The sequence below is a fragment of the Mesocricetus auratus genome, unplaced genomic scaffold (genome assembly GCF_017639785.1).
Source record: "Mesocricetus auratus isolate SY011 unplaced genomic scaffold, BCM_Maur_2.0 Super-Scaffold_100006, whole genome shotgun sequence".
Classification (NCBI taxonomy): Eukaryota; Metazoa; Chordata; class Mammalia; order Rodentia; family Cricetidae; genus Mesocricetus; species Mesocricetus auratus.
The window spans coordinates 63,937,956-63,953,239 of NW_024429190.1; positions in this window are offsets into that span (position 1 = coordinate 63,937,956).

Here is a 15,284-nt window from a genome sequence, read left to right on the forward strand (position 1 = left end):
GATGAAGAGGGAGGAAGGGAGAGAGAGAGAATATGTATGCTTTTGTATGCCTCTCACAGAAGAAGGTTGCATTTCTGAGGCTGTAGTTACAGGTTGCTGTGAGCTGTCTGACATAGGTGCTAGGAAGCAAACTCTGGTCCTCTGGAAAGGCAGCAAGTGCTCTTAACCACTTAGCCATTTGTTCAGACCTAGAATGAAAGATGTTAAAGGTGTATTCATTAAGGTCACAGTCCCAGTATCAGTAGTTATATATCCCTTCACAACAGTGCTTTTTCCTCATAAATACGTCCTTAGGCAGTTTTGTAATTGTATAAATATTATAGCATGGAAATGCATAAACTGAGGTCAGTCTCTCAGTGCACTCTCCTTGTGAAATTCAGAGATGCTCAAAACATCTATAAGGCTACTACTGGCATGACACAACACATTTTACAGAAAACATTTTTCACAAGTAAGAGTGCAGTCTAAAATAATGACAAAGCCAAGTATATTAAAATATATAAGCAAGGAACAAATGTTACATACTGTTCATGATTGTATGTGATCTGCTATTATTCAACTGCAAGTACAATAGATTTGCTAACTAGGACATCACCACAAATGTATGAGTAATGTTTCATTTGTGTTACTCTCCAGCTATGATGTAATGACAGCTATAGTTCTGTGCCAAGTGACATGAGTTTGTCAGCTCCATTCTAGTCTAATGGAACCAGTGTTATGTATGTGGCCAATCGTTTCTCAGAATATTGATGCACATCTATACTTTTCATTAAATAATCATTATAAATAGGATAGGCATTTGTTCAAAATCATTTTATCGAAGTTAAAGGTCTGACACCAGTATAGAACTTTATTTTTATGAGTTCACAACCTTACATACTATTGTCTAACTAGGGAAAAGGTTACCATAATTTAATACTAGAACAAATTTGTCACAAGATACAGGATACTATGAGAAGTTCCTCCTCACTGAGTTCCACACAAAGGTAGGTCCCAGTCATAAGAAATTTGTCATAACTGTCTTCCTGACAAATCAATGTGTCACTCTGAAAGATGAGAAAGTAACAACTCACAAAGGAACAGGAACTCTGGTTGTTAGAAGGAAAGAATGATCTCAAAACCTTCCATTTATGGGTTTTAACCTTGGTGTGTCATGTAGTCAATTATCTTTGACTGGCTGTCAAAGAACATATTGCATTGCCACACTAAAGCTAACATTATCTATGGAAAGTAAAGAATAATTTCTTTTGACCACAGCATTTCTGTAGGTAAGGATTCCCAAAAGGGTATAGAAAATGTAAAAGAAACAGTTTATCTGTGCTAAGTTACTTAAGGAAGCATCATATAAAATACCTTATCGTACTGAAAAGAACATGATTGTAGCATAAATATTGGAAATGAGAACTCAAAACTGAATTCTATTTGTATTACTTCCTTCACTTTACCTTAATTTATCAGATTTTTATAATTTTAGGTGTGTGAATGTATTGTTTGCACAAGCACGTGAGTGTGAGTGTGTGTGTGTTTGTATGTGTGTGTTTGCACTAGTGTCACGCTTGGTGCCATGGAGGGAAGAAAGAAGGCATTAGATAGATGGATTTATGAGTGATTTTGAACTACCATGTGTATACTGGGAGGCTAACCTGGGTCCTCTGAAAGCCCAAGTGCACTTCATTGCTGAGCCATCCCTCCAGTGACTAAAACCTTCTTAAAGTCAGTATTTTGAAAGGATGCTAAGCATGTACCATTTTAAGTTTCATGAGACCACACATCACTTTTATGTTGTGCTATCCCTTTTCATTATGATGAGATAGTACTGTTGAATTGAGAAGGGTCCTAATCCAGATTATTTCATGAAAACCAAATATACATATAGAATACATCCATTGCTAATACTCAGCAGAATATTTTCTTCAATTAACTAACACATACCCAAAGACAAGTACGGATTCCAGAAATGTCCTCATCAATAATCGTACCCATACTACCAAAACACACCACCCTTCACCAATTATAAATTACTTAAAATCGTATGTGTCAGATTTTCACAGGAGCTCAGTGGCTTTCAGGTTACATGTTATGTGGAATTGGTAAACTCCCTCAGTGCACCTCAGTCATATGTTAATGTGAAGCTCCACCATACGGCAGTATGGTTACATGACCAGTTTCCATGTTCCTTGATCAAGGTTCCAACAAGAAATGTAAGGAACAACAAAAACAGATTTTTTCAAGGAGTAATCATCTGCAAAGTCATTATTTACAAAAGTATGGATATAACAATGAAACATATGAGTCTAGAAACCAAGGTTCTATAGCAGCTAAGTTACTGCCCCAGGCTAGAAGTAACCAAAGAGAAAGTCTTAGGGCTTAAGGTGAAGGATGACCCTCCATTGAAGAATACTACAAACAATTTTACTGGGAGTCAGCCTTAAGATCAGAACCTTGCTGCTGTTTTCCTGCCTCTTTCTGGTATAACATAGGTCTTCCTATTGGCTCATTAGAAATCATAGAACATATAGATCCATAGATGATACTCATGCTTGCCAAACTCTAGACAGAGAAGAGTTCAGAAAGTGATTTGGAGGTATAAATAAAGATATAACAAAGGCAGAATAATTATAATAAAATACTACAATAAAGTATCTCATTAAGAGAAGCAGCAGTCCTTTACTAGAAACAGGTGCTGTACATAAAATGTTGTTGATTTACTGTCTTAATAGTAGTTAATCTATACCTTGCTGTAATATGTGCAACTTAAGCCCTGATCTCTGGAAATATTTCCCCTGTCTTTTGATGTTAAAGGCTACTTCAGGAGGGGTGTTGGAGACTCTCTCTAGATGGCTGCATTGCCTTTACAAACCCAACTTGAATTTAGCAATTTCAGTATCCAAACCAAGGTTTCCTATTTCCCAAAAATTCATTTAAATAAAAAATATTCTGCATTGTGTAATTTTAGTTAAAGATGTGTTTCATGTTCCAATTGCCCAGTCTGGGATCACCTGGTCTGCCCCAAGCAGACTAAGCAACAGCAAGTCTGTGACATCACTGTCCTAATTCTGCTGACACCCACTAGGAGAGGGAGTGTCTCAGACAAACCTGCACACACTGTGAGACCCATCAGAGTATTAGACCTGCTTGTACCCACTGGAAGAGAACCTTGGAACTGTATCCACCATGAGAGGACGAGACCCCACATGCACACACTGGAAGAAGGAATGGGGAGACAAAAATATAAGAACACATTCAACAACAGAAAAACCAATATGATGCCACCAGAGTCTAGGGAGTCTATGCCAGCAAGAACTGAACATCCTAACATATAGGAAGCAAAAAGGAATGACCCTAAAAACAACTTCATAGCAATAATAGAGACCCTAAAAAAGGAAATGAAAAAATCCTTTAAAGAAATAGAAAAAAAAAGAAAAGCCAAAAATTGCAAGAAACAATTCAAACAGTACAAGGTTTGAAAGCTGAAACAGATACAATAAAAAACACAGTCTGAAGGAATGCTGGAATGAGAAAAGATGGGTAACTGATCAGGAACTACAGGTGTAAACATAACCAAGAGAATACAAGAGATGGAAGAGAGAATCTCAGGCATTGAAGATACACCAGGAGAAATAAATTCAGTGACCAAAGAAAATTTTAAATCCAACAAATCTCTAATACAAAATATCCTGGAAATATGAAACACTGTGAAAATGCCAAACCTAAGAATAATAGGTATAGAAGAAGGTGAAGAAACCCAACTCAAAGGTGGAGAAAACATATTCAACATTTCTTTCATAGAAGAAAACTTTCCCAACTTTAAGAAAAAATGCCAATGAAAGTCAAAAAGTTTAAAGAACACCTAATAGAGTGAACCACAAAAAGTTCCCTCATCACATAATAATCAAAACACCAAACATACAGAATAAAGAAAGAATACTAAGAGCAACCAAGTGACATATAAAGGCAAACCTATCAGAATCTTCGGGTCAAACTTTGAAAACCTGTATTCCACAAAATTTTGAAATTTTAAAGGAAATGGACAATTTCCTGGATTGACATCACTTACCAAAACTAAATCAAGAACAGATAAGCAATTTAAACAGATATATAACCCCTAATGAAATATGTGCCATCATCAAAAGTCTCCCAACCAAAAAAAAAAAAAGCCCAGGGCCAAATGGTACCAGAAACTCAAAGAACAGCTAATACCAATACTCCTCAAATTGTTCCACATGATAGAAGCAGAAGGTTCATTGTCAAACTCTTTATACAAGACTACAATTACCTTGGTACCCAAGCCACACAATGATAAAACTAAGAAAAAGAACTACAGACCAATATCCCTCATGAAAATTGATGCAAAAACACCCAATAAGATACTGGCAAATCAAATCCCAGAACACATCAGTGAAATCATCCACCATGATCAAGTAGGCTTCATCCCAGGAATGCAAGTATGGTTCAACATACAAAAATCTATCAGTATAATCCACCATCTACACAAACTGCAAAAGAAAAAAACTACATGATCATCTCACTAGATACTGAAAAGCCTATGACAAAATCCAACACCAATTCATGATAAAGGTCTTAGAGAGATGAGGGATACCAGGAACATACCTGAACGTAATAAAAGCAATATACAGTAAACCAACAGCCAAAATCAAACTAAATGGAGAGAAATTCAATACAATTCCTCTAAAATCAGGAACAAGACAAGGCTGTCCACTCTACTCATACCTCTTCAATATTGTATCTGAAGTTCCTGCTAGAGCAGTAAGACAACAAAAGGAGACCAAGGGGATACAAATAGGAAAGGAAGAAATCAAACTTTCACTACTTGCAGATACATAATAGTTTACATAAGTGACCCAAAAACTCTACCAGAGAACTCCTACAACTGATAAACACCTTCACCAAAGTGACAGGATACAAGATTAACTCAAAAAAATCAGTAGCTCTACAATATACAGGCCATAAATGGAAAGAGAAAGAAATCAGAGAAACATCGCCCTTTGCAATTTATGTCACAAACAACATAAAATATCTTGGGGTAATGTTAACCAAACAACAAAAGGAGATCAAGGAGATACAAATAGGAAAAGAAGAAGTCAAACTTTCACTATTTGCAGATACATAATAGTTTACATAAGTGACCCAAAAACTGTACCAGAGAACTCCCTTTGTGAAAGACATGTATAGCAAGAACTTTCAGTCTTTAAAGAAATAAATTAAAAAAGATACCAGAAAATGGAAAGATCTCCCAAGCTCTTGGATAGGTAAGATGAACATAGTAAAAATGGCAACCTTGCCAAAAGCAATCTACAGATTCAATGCAATCACCATCAAAATACCAGCACAATTCTTCACAGACCTTGAAAGAACAATAATCAACACTATATGGAAAAACAAAAGACCTAGGATATCCAAAACAGCCCTATACAATAAAGGAATTCCCGGAGGCATCTCCATCCCTGACTTCAAGCTCTACTACAGAGCTATGGTCCTGAAAACAGCTTGATATTGGCACAAAAATACAGGTAGGCCAAAGGAATCGAATTGAAAACACTGATATTAACTCACACACCTACGAACACCTGTTTTTTTTTCTAAGCATTTTCTAAAGGTTTAATTGAATGTAGCTTTCTTTCTTACAGTTTCTTTTTATTATTATTATTTATTTTTATGTTTAAATTTAGATTAGAAACAAGGTTGCTTCAGTTCCAGGTCCCTCTCCCTTTCCCTACCCTCCTCCGTGCCCTCCCCCCAACTCCCCCAGTATCCCCTCATATCCCCAGGGAGGGTGAGGCCCTCCATGGGGGTGTCCATAGTCTGTCATTTCATCCAGGGCAGGGCCTAGACCCTCCCCCAAGAGTTCAGGGTGAGAGTGCATCTCACATTGTTGGATGGGAGTCCAAAGTCCGTGTGTATACTCGGGATGATCTACTGCCCAAGGCTCAAAAAAATTACCTAGGCCTCCTCACTGACACCCTCATTCAGGGGGTCTTGATCAGTCCCATGCTGGATTCCCAGGCTGATGCCTGGGATTCAAAAGTTAACCTTTGTCAGGTCAGCTGTTTCTGGGGGTTAAACAAGCCCAGTCTTAATCCCTTTGGTCATCAGTCCTTCCTCTGTGTTACTGGCTTTCTTGAGTTCAGCTCAGTGCTTAGCCATGGGAGTGTGCCTCTTCTTCGATCAGCCACTGAATGAAGTTTCTGTTTCCCAGACTCTCTGGCCATGGAATTGTAGTCTGGCACTCCCCAGATCTATATCTAAAATCCATATAGGAGAGAGTACATGCCATGTTTCTCTTTTTGTGACTGTGTTACCTCACTCAGGATGGTTTCTTCTAATGTCATCCATTTGCCTGAAAATCTCAGGATTCCATTGTTTTTTTTTCTGCTGAATAGTACTCCATTGTGTAAATATACCACATTTTCTATATCCACTCTTCGGTTGAGGGGCATACCACCCTGAACGCGCCCAATTTCGTCTGATCTCAGAAGCTAAGCAGGGTCGGGCCTGGTTAGTACTTGGATGGGAGAACACCTGATTTTTGACAAGCTAAAATTATGTGATGCAAAAAAGAAAGTATCTTCAATAAATAGTGCTGCATAACTGGATGCTCACATGTAGAAGACCAGAGAGATGCATATTTACCGCCATGCACAAAACTTAAGTCCAAATGGATCAAAGACCTCAACATAAATCCAGCCACACTGAACTTCTTAGAAGAGAAAGTTGGAATACCATTGAACTAATTGGTATAGGAGACCACTTCCTGAACATAATACCAGTATCACAGACATTGAGATCTACAATTAATGGAACCTCCTGAAACTAAGAAGCTTCTGTAAGGCAAAGGGCACACAGTCAACAAGACAAAACAGCAGCCAACAAAATGGGAAAAGACATTCACCTAGCCCCACATCTGAAAAAGGGCTGATCTCCAAAATTTACCAAGAACTCAAGAAGCTAGTCTCCAAAACACCAAATGATCCAATTAAAAAGTGGGGTAAAGAACTAAATAGAGAATTCTCAATAGAGTATTCTACAATGGCTGAGAGACACTTAAGAAAGTGATCAACATCCTTAACCATCATGGAAATACAAATCAAAACAACTCTGAGACACCATCTTACTCCTGTCAGAATGGCTAAAATCAAAAACACCAATGACAGTTTATACTGGAGAGGATGTAGAGAAAGTAGAACACTCATCCACTGCTGGTAGGAGTGCAAACTCGTACAGTCACTTTGTAAATCAGTATGAAGATTCCTCAGGAAAATTGGAATCAGTCTACCACAAGATCCAGCAATTCGAATCTTAGGCATATACCCAAAAGATGCACATTCATACAACAAGGACATCTGTTCAACCATATTCATAGCAGCATTATTTGTAATAGCCAGAAACTGGAAACAACCTAGATGCTCCTCAACTGAAGAATGGATGGAGAAAATGTGGTACATTTACAGAATGGAGTACTATTCAGCGGGAAGAAAACAATGGAGTCTTAAAATTCACAGGCAAGTGGATGGAACTAGAAGAAACCAATCTGAGCATGGTAACCCAGCCACAAGAAGACAAACATGGTATGTACTCATTCATATATGGATTTTAGACATAGAGTAAAGGATTACCAGCCTACAATCCACACTGCCAGAGAAACTAGGAAACAAGGAGGACCCTCAGAGAGACATGCATGATCTCCTGGAGAAGGGGAAAGGGACAAGATCTCCTCAGCAAATTAGGAGCATGAGGGAGGGGAGAAGGAGGTAGGAGAAAGAGAAGGGGAGAAGAGGAGGGGAGAGGAGGACATGAGAGAGCAGGAAGTTTGAGTCAAGGGAAGAATAGAGGAGAGCAAAAAAAGAGATACCATAATAGAGGGAGTCATCATAGGTTTAAAGAGAAATCTGGTACTAGATCTACAAGGATGACCCCAAGTAACAATCTAAGCATTAGTGGAGAGGCTACCTTAAATGCCCTTCCCTAATAATGAGATTAATGACTACCTTATATGCCATCCTAGAGCCTTCATCTAGTAGCTGATGGAAGCAGAAGCAGACACTCACAGCCAAACACTGAACTGACTCCTGGAATCCAGTTGCAGTGAGAGAGGAGTGATGAGCAATGGGGTCAATACCCACAGAAATAGCTGACCTTCATAAGGGGGAGTTCATGGACCCCAGAAGGACAGCTGGGAAACCAGCATAGAACTGACCCAAACTCCCTGATAGTGGGTGTCAATTAGGAGGCCTAGGCAATCTATGGGGCCTCTGCAGTGGATCAGTATTTATCCCTAGTATACAAATGGACTTTGGGAGCCCATTCCACATGGAGGGATACTCTCTCAGCCTGGACACATGGGGGAGGGCCTAGGTCCTGCTCCAAATGATATGAAAGACTTTGAAGACCCCCCCATGGAAGGCCTCTCCCTCCCTGGGGAGCAGAAAGGGGATGGGATAGAGGATTAGTGGAGGGCAGGGCAGGAGGGAGAGGGAACTGGGATTGAAATGTAAAACAAGCTTGTTTCTAATTTAAATTTTAAAAATCTGGAAAAAAAGATGTGTTTCATTATTTTATGCTGTAGAATATTTGTTTAATGATGCAAAGTTGTGTTATATTCCTTTTATTTTAGAAACAATCTTATTTTACATATCAATCACCCATTCCCTCATTCCCATCCTCCAAAGCCCTCCACTGACCCCCACCCATGTGTTATTTTCTTTTATGTTTGCATTTAACTCCTAGAAGTTGTTACTTTGCCTTCCTAAAATACCTGATTGTTCTAATAAAGAGTTGAATTGCCAATAGCTAGGCAGGACAGGGACAGGCCTGGCTGCCAAGTAGAAAGAATAAATAGGGAAAAGAGAGAGTATAAAACAGGAGCAAGAAGAGAAGAAAGAGATGAGGACACCAGGATTCAACCACCAAGCCACACAGCCAGTTACAGAGTAACAAGGAAAGAAAGGTATACAGAAGAAAAATTTAGACATGAATCAGGGGAGTGCCAGCATACAATCCCACCACCAGAGAGTCTGGAAACAGAACCTTCACCCGGCAACTGATGGAAGCAGAAGCAGAAACCCACAGCTAAACACTGAACTGAACTCCTGGAATCCAGTGACAGAAAGAGAGAAATGATGAGCAAAGGAGTTAAGACTGGGCTTGTTTAACCCACAGAAACAGTTGACCTGAACAAGGGGTAGCTCTTGAATCCCTGACTGATGGCTGGGTGGACAGCATGGGACTGATCCAGACCCGCTGAATGTGGGTGTCAGTGAGGAGGCCTAGATAATCTATGGGGCCTTGGGTAGTATTTATTCCTGGCGTACAAACAGAGTTTAAGTGCCCATGCCACAATGAGGGATGCTGTCTCAGACTGGTCTCCTGTGGGAGAGCCTAGGCCCTGCCCTGGATGAAATGACAGATTCTGGAAATCCACCATGGAGGGCCTTGCCCTCCCTGGGGAGTGGAGATTGGGTGGGGGACTAGGAGGCCTGGTGGTGAGGGGGAAGAAGGGAGGGAGAGGGAGCTGGGATTGACATGTGAAACAAGCTTGTTTCTAACTTAAATTTTAAAAAGGAGGAAAAAAAAAAGAAAAAGAAGCCCAGCAGCAAAAGATATATGGGATAATTTCAGTTAAGAAAAGCTGGCTTGATTATTTGTAATAGCCAGAACTTGGAAGCAACCTAGATGCCCCTCAACTAAGAGTGGATAGAGAAAATGTGGTACATTTACACACTGGAGTACTATTCAGCAGAAAAAAACAATGGGATCCTGAAATTTGCAGGCAAATTGATGGCACTAGAAGAAACCATCCTGAGTGAGGTAACCCAATCACAAAAAGAGAAACATGGCATGTACTCTTTGATATATGGAATTTAGATATAGATCTGGGGAGTGCCAGCCTACAATCCCATGGCCAGAGAGTCTGGGTAACAGAACCTTCATCCAATGGCTGATGGAAGCAGAGGCAGACTCCCACAGCTAAACACTGAGCTGAAGTCAAGGAATCCAGTGACAGAGAGGAAGGACTGATGAGCAAAGAGGTTAAGACTAGGCTGGTTTAACCCCCAGAAACAGCTGACCTGACAAGGGTTAGCTCTTGAATTCCAGACTGATGGCTGGGAATCCATCATGGGACTGATCAAGACCCCCTGAATGTGGGTGTCAGTGAGGAGGCCTAGGTAATCTATTGAGCCTTGGGTAGTAGATCAGTGTTTATCCCAGGTATACAAATGGATTTGGGCACCCATCCAACAATAAGAGATGTACTCTCACCCTGGACTCTCGGGAGAAGGTCTAGGCTCTGCCCTGGATGAAATGACAGAATATGGACACCCCCGTGGTAGGCCTCACCCTCCCTGGGGAAATGAGGGGATATTGAAGGGGTTGGTGGGAGGGCGTGGGAGGAGGGGAGGGGAAGGGAGAGGGACCTGGAATTGACATGTGAAGCAACCTTGTTTCTAATTTAAATTTAAATTTAAAAATAAAAAAAAGAAAAGCTGGCTAGAAAAAAGCCAAGCTAAGGCCACGCGTTCATAAGTAAGAATAAGTCTCCGTTTATTTATTTGAGAGGTGTTAGGCAGACTCCCTAAGAGCAAACAGAAAAAGATATAACTACAATTCTGCTGCCTTCAATATAAACAGGACTCAAGACTCTATTCACCATTACTAAAATGAGAACGTTACAGAATTTTTCCATTAAATCCTTTGGCTTGTTAATGAATGTGACTTAGTATGCTATATCTGTGTTATTCCTGAAAAGTCTGTCTTGCCTGTAACTCTCTGCTTAATGGTCTTTGCATGCTGCTGGACAAGAACAGATACCTTAATGACTGAGGGTGAAAAATGCCTCAGCCTTTTTCTATAGGTTGCCCTCCCTGCTGAATTTCAGGAAATTGTACCACCTTCTGGGATATAGTGCTTTCTTAGTCCTGTTGGTCAGGAAGTACTTTCTTAACCCCACCAGTCAGGAAGTATTTCCTTAGTACTACAGTTCAGGAAGTACTTCCTTAGTCTCACAAGTCAGTAAATAGTTCCTTGGTCTCACTGGTCAGGAAATACTTCCTTAATCCCACTAATCAGAAAATACTTCCTCAGTCCCAGAGGTCAGGAAGTACTTCACTAGTTCCACAGGTCAGGAAATACTTCCTTAGTCCCACAGGTCAAGAAGTACTTCCCTAGTTCCACAGGTCAGGAAATACTTCCCTAGTCCCACAGGTCAAGAAGTACTTCCCTAGTTCCACAGATCAGGAAATACTCCCCTAGTTCCACAGGTCAGGAAGTATTTCCCTAGTCCCAGAGGTTAGGAAGGGCTTCTTTAATCCCACCCATCAGGAAATACTTCCCTAGTCCCACAGGTCAGGAAGTACTTCCTTGGTCCCACAAGTCAGGAGCTGTTAGAGTTGCTTTAGGACAGTTAACTTTACTAAATTGCTCAACTGCCTCACTACAACCACAGGAATCCTGCTATTTTCTCACTGACTCGTTAACCTTAATATCTTTTTACACATATGAGGTTTAAAGTTTCCTGACCTTATTAGAGACTTTAAAGCTGTTTATGGAAATCAAGTGCTTCAATTAAAATGTATGTGCCCGTATTATTTTTATATGTCAACTCCAGCCTTTGTCTGAGCCTCTTGCCCTATAGTGGTAACATTAAGTGGTTTTATGCCATCACTTATCTTCCTGGAACACACACACATTTTCTTACACAGGATAAGACTTTTAATCTCTTACTGATTAGAGTTATAAAATCATATTTCCTGATATTCTCTAGAAGTCACCTTCATGAAAGCAATATATCATGCAAACTACCCTGATGCCCACACTCCCAAGAGAAATATTCAAAGATATGCTCTCATAGTGGGACTACTTTGATATCACAGGGTCTAGCAATGACTGTAGAAAAGGTGGGAATTTCTACTTCAGATGTGTTAGAAACAAAAAGCAAAAAAGAAGGGATTTCAATCAACTGAAAGGTGAATGTCTTTTCCTATGACTATGATTATTGGTATTCATGAAATGTGTTTGGTTTTCCTTTTTTTTTTTTTTGAGGATAGAGGAGTCCTTACTTGGGCATGCCAGTTAGAAATATACTGAGTCTGAGTGCCTATCATTATTTAGTATAGAACCACGGTCCTTTCTAAGATCTAGTTTCCTCAGATCAAGGAGCTTTATTGACTTAGATTTTAAAACATAGCTTCACTGATTTTATTTTTTAAAAATTGTTCATGGTGGAGATTTTTCACAGGTAATATATTTAAAAAGTCTCAAAGTTACCCAGTCTGACACAGATAGTTACTTAATACCCAGTACGCAAGTAAATACATTATTAAGAATATACTGGTCGGTAGGGGCACATGCATTTAATTCCAGCAGATGTAGGTGGATCTCTGTGAGTTCAAGGACAGCCTGGTCTACAACAAAGTATGTTCCAGAACAAGCTACAAAGCTACACAGAGAAACCCTGTCTAAAAGAAAACCAAAAAAAGAATATACTCTTTGCATGCATTTGTGCATATATAACCCATTTATGCCCACCAAACACAGACAGGCAGAGTATTCTTTTTCTAAAAGTGCTTATCTTTAGTTTTTAATTAACATATAATGGTGTTCATATTTGTGGGATACTAGGAGGTGTTGCAATGCATGTCATAGCATTCAAATCAGGGCAAACATATCTGTCTCCTTAAACACAAGTGCACACACACAATTACCATGGGTACAGATGCATATACCATGGGCAGACTGAACCCCTTCACTAAGTGAGGATAGAAAAGCTATAAAGGCAGCAGTGTGGGTAGAGCTGTAAGGTAATAGTAACACTTTGAAGAAGGATGTAAGGAGCAGGCAGAATGAGGACTGGGGTAAATGCATAAGGATCAGATGTGAATACCAGGGAAAACTTTCATGAAGTTTATTTCAAATAATTTCATGGTTAACTATTTGACCACATTAGTGAATACCAAACACAAACCTTATGAAAGGAAGATGAAGAGCAGTCTTCAGCATCAAACAGTGGATACCTGATATTATCCTCTCCTACAACAAGGTCATAGAACTTAAGAAAGGCTGGTTTAAAATAAATATAACCACAGTGCTGAAGAAAAATGTCAGTGTTAACAAGTTACCAGCTAGTGAAAAATGGTCATTCTTTACAGCACAAGAGGTGATGACAAAGAAGTGAGGATCATAAATTCTCTTGGCAAAGTTCTCACTTAGGAAGTACATCAAGACTCTAAGATGAAGGAGATGATCTAAGAGCAAAAAGAAACCCAAAAGCCAGGGGCAGGGTGGTAAACGGAGCATCACAAACACAGGTGCCATGTATTTAGAACTCCTGCTCCCTTGTCTCCTGCACAACCAGCACTGATGTGTGTCTCCACACAGGGTGGTAGAGAAATAGGCCACTGTCTACTATTACAGTTTCCTAACCAGGCCTAACATTCTAAGTAGGCAAGATAGAGAGAGACATCTGGGGAGGAAATATTTCAGGAGAATCTTCTAGAATGACAAAAAGACAAGAAACTTCACAAACACGCAGTGGATTTTATACAATTGAAAACAGACAGAGCATGGTGAAATCTCTGAGAAGCCAGTTGAATAGGTAAGTCCTTGACACTACTAGCAGAATGACTAGATTTCTTGAAGGAAAGCGAGAACAAGACTGACACATAACTTTTTACTCTATACCGTTTATAGTGACACACACAAGCACAATGTTGAGCCACACACACACACACAAATGCTTTTAACTAATTCCATAAATAGTAGAACTATAGGATTAAAACTTTAATTTTGGGATAACCCTGACAGAGAACTTACTTGACTGTCTTAATTTCTAGTTCTGCATGAGCCGAGTTTAACATTAAATACTTAATTGCATTTAGCTTTGCTTCAGATGGTATGTGACTGCTCCTATGCCTGGGCCTCCTGCCAATTGCCCCCTAGGACTAAATGTAACCATTATTTTCTCTGCCGCTGAAGAGATTCTTTGAAAGCTGCACTCAACCTGTTCCTTTGGCTAACACACTTGTTTTTGAGTCATTCTCCTGTTCATTTCTTTGTTCCCTAGATTTCCCTAAGATTTCATAGATTTTAAATTTAAATCTCTTTGTCTCTGGCTTGATTTACAGATTTCCAAAGACCATGCTTTTACCAGCCTCACATTTCTTTTCCATGTCTGAGTCATGACCTCTCCCAATCTGGCTCATTCAAACACCACTTAAGTCTTGGTGAAGGCTCATTTAAAGCTTTAATAGCATACCTGACGACATGTTCTTGTAGAGGATAAGACTGCAATATTCCACAAGAAATCAGAGCAAACAAGTCATTTAGACTTGGAATTAAATGCTAGCACTACAGTTTACTCCTCATGTGACATGGGGCAAGTTTTACTAAACATGCCTAAGCTTATTTCTGTTTTAAAGAAAAAAGAATGTATTTTTTTCTCTAGGATTATTGTCCAAAACAGATGACATAATATACCTAAGGAACAGAATAACAGTAAATCATCAATAAATACACATTTTTCTCCTTCATGCAGCACCTGCTGGTTGAGGGTGATGAATTCATTTAATCATGATAATTTGAGAAATAAAAATAAAAGTGCACATTTTCAGTGTTGGAATGTTAATTAGTTGATTGCATAAAATAATATCTTACTATGCCCATGTTGCCATCTGTAAATGCCTACCTAAAATCAAATTACCAAAGTATATAACATAATGTATAGGCCTCTCAACACATTAATTATACCATGCAATTACATAACATACTTTGTGCAGCTAAAGTATAGAACAGAAAGCATGTCGATCAGTTCGAAATGATGAATATTGTTGGGTTAGTGAAATGGACTATAGTTTTCATGTTCCTCAGTACTTTTTCTCTTGGTAGACAAATCTACTGGGAAAACCAAAATACCAGCATATGCCTTAGTAAGCATAAAATTAAAGACACCAATTATGCAATTATAATACACCTGATACTTCTCTTCCTCCACAGTAGATATCTACATGCTAAGTTACCCAGAGACCATAGGAAGCTTGAATTTGCCTTTTTCCCAGTGCTTATTTCATCCTGGTAAAGCAGACTCTGATTGCTTCTGTTTTATGTCTGGTCAGTCATATTTCTTGCCAAATTGAGATTCTTCAAATTTGTTTTGCTTTTGAGCTTAACTATTGCCTCATGTTGTTGATCTGAAAATCACTTTAAAATAGCTTTGCAAGTGACTTACTTGATGAGTTAGCCCTCTGTGATTATTTCCTTTTGCAATTAAATGT